This window comes from Squalius cephalus (genome assembly GCF_949319135.1).
Source record: "Squalius cephalus genome assembly, chromosome: 10".
Classification (NCBI taxonomy): domain Eukaryota; kingdom Metazoa; phylum Chordata; class Actinopteri; order Cypriniformes; family Leuciscidae; genus Squalius; species Squalius cephalus.
The window spans coordinates 26,636,435-26,644,820 of NC_137131.1; the positions used below are offsets into that span (position 1 = coordinate 26,636,435).

Here is an 8,386-nt window from a genome sequence, read left to right on the forward strand (position 1 = left end):
TTTTCAACGACCTGAAAAAGACGTCTTTTCACCTTTCACTTTTCAACCAAATTTTAACGTTGTTTAGACGACTGGCAATGTCGTCTTTTCGACGTCATTTCAACGAGTTTTTGCTGGGTGGGGACTATATAAGTTTAAGAATTATTGGTGCGAAAAAAGTTATAATTGTGCTAATTCAAACTAATTATTAATAAAAAATAAAATAAAACATTGTATAAACTTACCTTAAAACAGTTGCACCCAGCTGCTTTGCCCCTTTGTCCTCTCAAAATGACAGCTTGGGAGCGAATTTAAACATCTCCAAGGCGGGAAGCTCGTGATACAACCCAGCGTTGCGACCCAGCAGGTTTAACCCAAAAACGGGAAAATTAAAACTACCCAAAGGTGTTTAAAATGTGATAAAATAACCCAACAAAATTACCCAACAGACTTGACCCAGCATTCTGAGTTAAAAACCAACCCAGCATTTTTTAGAGTGTATGATGGCACTCGACGGCATATTTATGCGGGTTGATGTAAATGACAACTTTTTTGAAAACGATGTTGTGTGCACAATGTTATTATTGAAATATTCGTTTCTCTAAATACCAGGCTATGTGTAAATGTGGCCTATAAGAACTATCTCTGTTCCAAAAACCTAGTGAGCTTGCTACCTAAGAAGCATTTAAGGAACCACAGCCATACAAACCCTTACGAAAAAAAAGTATACTTCAAGGTCATTTTATGAAGTATACTTGAGTAATGTTCAAGTATATTTTTAAGTATACTTTATGTAGTAAGTATACTAATGTCAATATGTACTAGTAGTAAACTTGTAAGTGTACTATTTTAATACCACTTGGGACTAAATTGGCCCACTTGAAGTATATAAAAGTATATGTTTAAGTGTACTATAAGTGTAACAGTAGTAAACTTTAAGTGCACATCTAGTTCATAATTACGTTTCTCATTTGTACTGCAAGTGAACTTATGGGTATACTAGTAGTTCACTATTGTAATACTTGTAGCAACTTTGAAGTATACTCTCAGTAAACTACTAGTTTAGTAGTTTTATACTACAAGTTTACTGAGAGTACACTAAAAGAAAACTTTCTAGTATACTTGCGGTATAAAACTACTAAAACTAGTAGTTTACTGAGAGTACACTAAAAGAGCAAAAATAATATATAAATGGTAAACTATTAGTATGATGTTAAGTTCACTTAAAGAAAACTTGTAGTATAAAACTACTAAACTAGTAGTTTTCTTTTAATGTACTCTCAGTAAACTACTAGTTTAGTAGTTTTATACTACAAGTTTTCTTTAAGTGAACTTAACATCATACTTATAGTTTACCATTTATATATTATTTTTGCTTTTAGTGTACCCTCAGTAAACTACTAGTTTAGTAGTTTTATACTACAAGTTTTCTTTAAATGAACTTAACATTATACTTATAGTTTACTATTTATATACAATTTTTGCAGTTGCAGTAGGCCTATACTACTATGATCAAATGTTATTTTTTATACTTGAAAAATACCTTTAACTCTACTTTAATTTTAAAAACATTTTATTAGCTTGCATCCTTTTTATCAACAATTGAATGTCGGTAAGTTTCATAAAGAAAGGCAACATTTTAAACAAAATAGTTGAGAAAATCACATTTTTGTCAAAGACTACACGCCTTGATCAGATTCAGAACGATGATCAAAACACAGATGGAGTAGATCGAGTCCGACACCCCCACAGCTTCACAGTCGTTTTCTCTTCATGGTTTACGCTTCATTTCATTTGGAAACATTAAGCAGTTTTGATTTACAAGCTGTTTAATGTTTGATGATCACATTATTTTACATTTGAGTGAGCAATCTTCTATCGCTTGTTTCAGCTTCTTCTCCTGTATTTTGATCCGGAGATTCTGTACTAGAAGACGTGTCATAGCGCCCCCTAACGTATACCAGTGAAAACATGGGTAGCTGGAAAATTCAGGCAATGGTGGGGAAAAGTTGAATTAAAGTAAATTCCTATGTACACCAGTGGACTAAAATCCAGATACGCAGAATTAGAAACATATCTTTTTTATATAAATATTTTAATCAATATTTTCAAACAAAGTTTCATAAGACTATATGAAAAACAATGTAAAAAAAAGTATATTTAATAGGCTACTCGATCAAAAGAGTTAACACAACTACAAGCCAAGTATACTTTGAATAATTAAACTTTTAAGTATATCTCGATCAAAAGATTGAGTACAAGTATAGGCCAAATTTGGACTTTTCTCTCAGTATAAGTCAAGTACACTTAAAGTAAGTGTTATCAAGTATATTTTTGAGAAGTATATAAAATGTAGACTGAAAGTATGCTTTCTTCTTTTTAGTTGAAAAGTATACTAATAGAACAATTGAATAAACTTATTTTCCATGCTTATTTTATTTGCTCTATAAGCTCTTCCACCCGAAAGTTTGTTACTATATAAAGCTGAACATGTTAGGCTAGTTTACAAGATGGTGTGTAATATTATGTTTTTAAAAAAGTATTTAATAAGCTACTCAATCAAAATAGTAAACACAAGCACAAGCCAAGAATACTTAGAATGCTTAATTATACTTTTAAGTATATCTCGATCAACAAGTATAGGCCAAATATACTTAGACTTTTCTGTCAGTATAAGTCAAGTATACTTAAGTGGAATTTGAAGTATAATTCTGAGAAGTACATAAAGTATATTTCTGAGAAGTATATAAAAAGTAGACTGAAAGTATACTTTCTTATTTTTTAGTTTAAAATAAGTATACTAATAGCACACTTAAATAAACTTCTTTTTCGTAAGGGAATGCTGTTCCAAAAGGTAGGCAACTACTTATTCTGCCTTGTAAGAAATCTTGCTATGATCAAATTTTAGGCACCACTACATGTATTCTTTGTGGTGAAGGCAGACTGTAACGCTGTTGTGGTCGTTGAAGACACAATACGAAGATGAGGGTAACAACAGTCTTTATTGAAACTAACTCAGGCAGGACAGACACAACCACGTTCAAACGAGAACTGACCTGGGGGTCAGGGTATATTCTGGCAAACCGTTTGCCAATCACGTCTAGCAATCGGCAAAGCAAACTGTGGCACACGCCATTTACCAACAAGCGATGGGTAATTCGCAAAGCACAATGTTATTTTCTGTTTCCCCAGCACGATACCATAGAACGGCATAAAGTAAGAGGTTTGAAAAGTAAGAGGCGGGGCACCAGTTAAAAAATTTCAAAGTTAAAGTTCACGCAAACAGGTAATAGACCAGGTTTAGTCAAATATTGATTGTTTATAGCTGAATAAGTAGAACGCAATTATATTTGGAACATAGATAGAATATAGCCTATGGGAGCGCGGGGCACAACCTAACGCGTTGTTACACGCTTGTTTTAAATACTTCCTCACATGCTTGGATGACGAAACTTTGAGTATTTTTAAAAAAAAAATTTTTTAAGATATCCATAGACATTTATTAAACCATAGCAAAAGTAAATTTCTTACTTAAATTAAATTTTCATCTCTATTTTTTGTGTTTATTTAAAATTAGACAAATCTGATATTATTCAATCTCTATGTTATAGTTGAGATAGTTGTTTAATGCTTCGCTAACTAGCAGAAGACACTAGCAGGGTTTAAATCCCAGTTGTGCAGGCGGGGGCATGTTGTCGCACTGCGTTACAATGTGCCCCTATTAGAAATATGGTATTATATTCTATACTTTTATTAATTTTATTGAGAAAACGTGAGAAAAAAGGTGAATACTGACTGAGAGTCAATGTTCAGAAATTACTAATTATTTATTTGTTTTGAACTATGTTGTATAGCTGTGTTTTCATGTGTTCGTAGTCAAAAGTCAAAAATTAGTTTATATTTAATTATTAAAAATTGTCATTATTTTATATGAAAACGTTTTTTAATTGTATTTTATTTAGAAAATATTTTAGTTTGTTTTGTATATATTCTTTATTAGATCAGATAACATTTTAAGCTGTCATATGGTCATGTTACAATGTGCCCCACACATGTTACAATGTACCCCACCTATGGGGCATGTTGTCACATTTCACTTCCATTCTTTCGGGGTATATCAAGAAAAAAAGTATATACTGTATTAATAAAACAAAAACACATAATTGTAGAAGACATATGGGAAATTAATGTGGGAAAAAAAAATACTCTGAACCATAAGTAGATTTACACAAACTGAGAAAGTCAAAAAGCGTTACTTTGTGCCCCGCTCTCCCCTATAATCCAATAAAGAATCCAACGATATAAGATATTGGCATGAGCAACCCCATTCTTATGTAATATCTTAATAAAATATCGAATTTAATATCTAAGTTCATACCTCCATTTTGTAATATAATTGTAAAGTCCTTTAACACAGATTTTAGCCTAGTGGTTCTCAAACTAGTGGCCATGCTGTAGAGCTTCCAGATAGGCTACAGGGTAGCCTAGCCACACTTAAGACGTTTTATGAACTATAGAAATTTTCAGAAATTCAGTGTAGCCAATCATCAGAGAAATAAGACTTCCAACCAACATAATTTATTAAATCATTGCATAACGCATTCTTGGCTATTATTTCATGTATGTATCTGGTAAGTTTTAAATGGTTTTGTGTCATTCATTTTCTGTGGAAAAAAATCATCTAAAGCTTGATCGTTTAATATGCGCGGATCATATTAAACGTCACCCGAATCGGCTGCTTCTAATTAATAATGCAACGCCACCCACCCGCAACATAATTTTCTCTGATTTATAGATCCGCACCCGATCGCCACATTACAATTATTTTAAGGCCGGTTTCATACAGCACGCCTGAGTGGCGCGTCGGAAGAGCGTTTGCTGCGCGTGCGTGCCCATTGTGCTTTCACACCGGCTGCAAACAAACGCTTGGTGACGGCACCGATGATTTTAAAACCTGACACATAGGCCCTACGACTGTGACATTAAAAATCCAATTATTTATTTATCTACCCCCGCATTGTGTGTTCATGTTTTAATCTGCGTGTAATGTATATAAAAATGTTTTCAAATATTAACACTCACATATAGCTATCTGCATAACCATAAAAACCACTGCTGTAAATCTGTGCAATTAGCCTATAATATAGCCTAATAAAATAATACAATACCCAGCAGAGAAGTGATAACATGTAGGCCTATTGCTTAAATACGCTCTTGAGCACGTGTAGCCTATAGGCTACATAATACTATTTTCTAAAGATCGACATAATATCTGTTTTAGTAAAAAATATATATATCTTTATTTATTTTCACATTTTAGCACTGCGCGGTTTTTATTCCCATTGTACGCACAAAACCCAATGGCCATGCAGGGCTTGTGTTCTATTTGGTAGCCTAATGTGCGTGCGCGTGAACACTCGAGTCGCCTTCAGCTTCAAACCCAAACACGGAAGCGGAGATGAGTTGCCATGGAAACGGCGCGGGACCGCACTACTGCAACTGTCAGCAAAACTCCGTCTCTCGCTTTTGTTTTCATTGCTTTCAGGTGAGTTTAGCCTCTAAAATCACACAAATAATACACACAACTGTTCTTGACACTTATCTTACTTGTAATTGACACGCTTCTGTTGAATATTTACTTTATAGAAATGGTTTAGTGTCTTCGAAAAAGTCCGTTAGCATCTCAACCGTTTTCAGAAGAGGTAACGTTAAGCGGGTCGCACACCGGACGCGCAGCTCAGCGCCGCGCCGCGCCACGTCTAGGACAACTGTCACCTGAAAATCCGATAACATCAGCAATTTTCTGATTTCTGTAAATAAATATAAAACTAAATGTATATTGCAGCACAGGGTTAAGTCCATATATACATTAACTACGATTTGAGACACATAAATGTAAATTTAATATAAAACTATTTAAATGGCGCTCTGTGGCGCGGCAGGATTTTGAACACGGTCCTGAAGCGGGTCGCACACCGGACGCGCAGCTCAGCGCCGCGCCACGCAGCGCCACGTTTTTTAAATTCGAACACATTATTCTCTATGAGTGTACACACACCGGCGGCGCCTCTCGGCGTCTGTCCGCGGCGCCCAGCAACGGCTCAAGCCGGCCGCACACCGGACGCGCAGCTCAGCGCCGCGCAGCGCAGCGCCACGTCTTTTAAATTCGAACACATTATTCTCTATGAGAGTACACACACCGGCGGCGTCTGTCCGCGGCGCCCAGCAACGGCTCAGGACCGTGTTCAAAACCCTGCCGCGCCACACAGCGCCATTTACATAGTTTTATATTAAATTTACATTTATGTGTCTCAAATCGTAGTTAATGTATATACGGACTTAACCCCGTGCTGCAATATACATTTAGTTTTATATTTATTTACAGAAATCAGAAAATTGCTGATGCTAACGGATTTTCAGGTGACAGTTGTCCTAGACGTGGCGCTGAGCGGCGCTGAGCTGCGCGTCCGGTGTGCGGCCGGCTTCAGGACCGTGTTCAAAATCCTGCCGCGCCACAGAGCGCCATTTAAATAGTTTTATATTAAATTTACATGTATGTGTCTCAAATCGTAGTTAATGTACATATGGACTTAACCCTGTGCTGCAATATACATTTAGTTTTATATTTATTTACAGAAATCGGAAAATTGCTGATGTTATCGGATTTTCAGTTGACAGTTGTCCTAGACGTGGCGCGGCGCGGCGCTGAGCTGCGCGTCCGGTGTGCGACCCGCTTGAGCCGTTGCTGGGCGCCGCGGACAGACGCCGCCGGTGTGTGTACTCTCATAGAGAATAATGTGTTCGAATTTAAAAGACGTGGCGCTGCGCGGCGCGGCGCTGAGCTGCGCGTCCGGTGTGCGACCCCCTTTAGGCTAACTTTATAGCTTGAGCTTTTGTTTATGAAAGTTTGGGCCTTTAATCACATCTTATGTGTATTTTGCTTGGATTTTGCTTGGACGTGAGCTAATTTATTTAACGTAAACGTACTGTTAATCGGTGACGTCACTTACATGGAGTGCTTAAAAATTGCTCAATGGTTAACAAATATTGATAAAAATTGTTCTGTGATTTTAGCAGCAACACAAATAATCCATGTACAACAGAGGAAAGCTCCACAATGTAAACATTTCTGAAGAAAGCTGCTGCCAGAGAAGTGGGAAACACAGGTGAGGTGAGGAAGCAACAAAGAAGATTTTCTTTTTCCCGAAAATACTAGTTAATGTTATCTCATTGGTATTTTTGTCAACTTGTTCTCATTCATTTAGGACTGGCTTTATATTTCTATTTCCATCTGATTAATTGTGGGCCTCATTTAACTGAGAGTAGGCATTTATGAATAATTTTGGAAATATTAAATAAAATATGAAAAATATTGCACTGTTGATCAAACTAGTCTACTTTAATGTTTCAAAAGGAAGTTTGATTTGTTTTGTGTGTATCAATGTCAGATGGATAAATTAATATTAGATGAAGTTCAGGGTAGGATCAAGCTTCTCTCTGTGAAAAAGAATGTGTGTAATACTCAAAATAGTTTCTGTGTTTTAATGTGTGTGTGTTTGGGTAGCGTGTGTATGCATGTATCCACACATGCTCAGGTCCAAGGGCTCAATGTTTGCAAGCACACATGCACATATGTGTTCATGAACATAATGAACATGTTCATATTTTACTTAATATTTCCAAAATTATTCATAAATACCTACTCTCAGACAAATGAGTCCCACGATTAATCAGATGCAAATAGAAATATAAAAACAGTCCTAATTGAAAGAAAACAAGTTGACAAAAAGATTGAATCCAGAATTGGGTGATAATATAGCATAACAAGTGATTTATAAGCTATTTTTTGTAGGCCAGTTATTTTTGACCGGGAACACCACAAGTGTTATAGGGTTTTAAACACAACACAATGAAAAAGTAAACCTAAAAACATACATTTTGTTATCATAATTAAGAAATCATTGTCTGTTCTTTCTCTTTTCTGCATTTCACTTCTGCTGTAGCTTCTTTCCTTTTAATAAACCTGTCATTGCATAATATTGTTGGCTCTGTGACAAATGGTATGTTGTGTTCCTAGATCCTTCCATGCTGATGTCCTGAACCGTAGCAGAGTTGAGCTGATCATAATTTCTAAGGCGCTATCACCCATATGACTAGTAAGTAAAACCAAGCCAAAGACAAATTTCCACTTGTGGACAATAAAGGAACTAAACTAAAACTTCAAACATACACTAATGTTGTTGGTAAAAAAAAAAAATGTTTTGAATGAAGTCTCTTATGCTCACCAAAACTGCATTTATTTATTTAAAAATACAGTAAAAACAATAATATTGTGAAATAATATTAAAACATTTAAAACAAACTGTTTTCTATGGAGAAGCATCACATTTTATCCTTCAGAAATCAT

The 8,386-nt window shown here is 35.5% G+C and overlaps 1 long non-coding RNA gene across 3 annotated transcripts; it reads left to right on the forward strand.

Annotated features, from left to right (window-relative positions):
- The first annotated feature begins 5,462 nt into the window (after positions 1 to 5,462).
- Positions 5,463 to 8,180, forward strand: LOC307165192. Of its 3 annotated transcripts, XR_013822425.1 has the most exons (4): positions 5,463 to 5,524; positions 5,626 to 5,681; positions 7,054 to 7,150; positions 8,057 to 8,180. It is a non-coding gene; the product is annotated as an uncharacterized lncRNA (long non-coding RNA). The 3 variants fall into 3 exon arrangements; XR_013822426.1 differs by lacking the exon at positions 5,463 to 5,524 and having other exon boundaries at positions 5,542 to 5,681; XR_013822427.1 differs by lacking the exon at positions 5,463 to 5,524 and having other exon boundaries at positions 5,542 to 5,681; positions 7,057 to 7,150.
- The last annotated feature ends 206 nt before the right edge of the window (positions 8,181 to 8,386 follow it).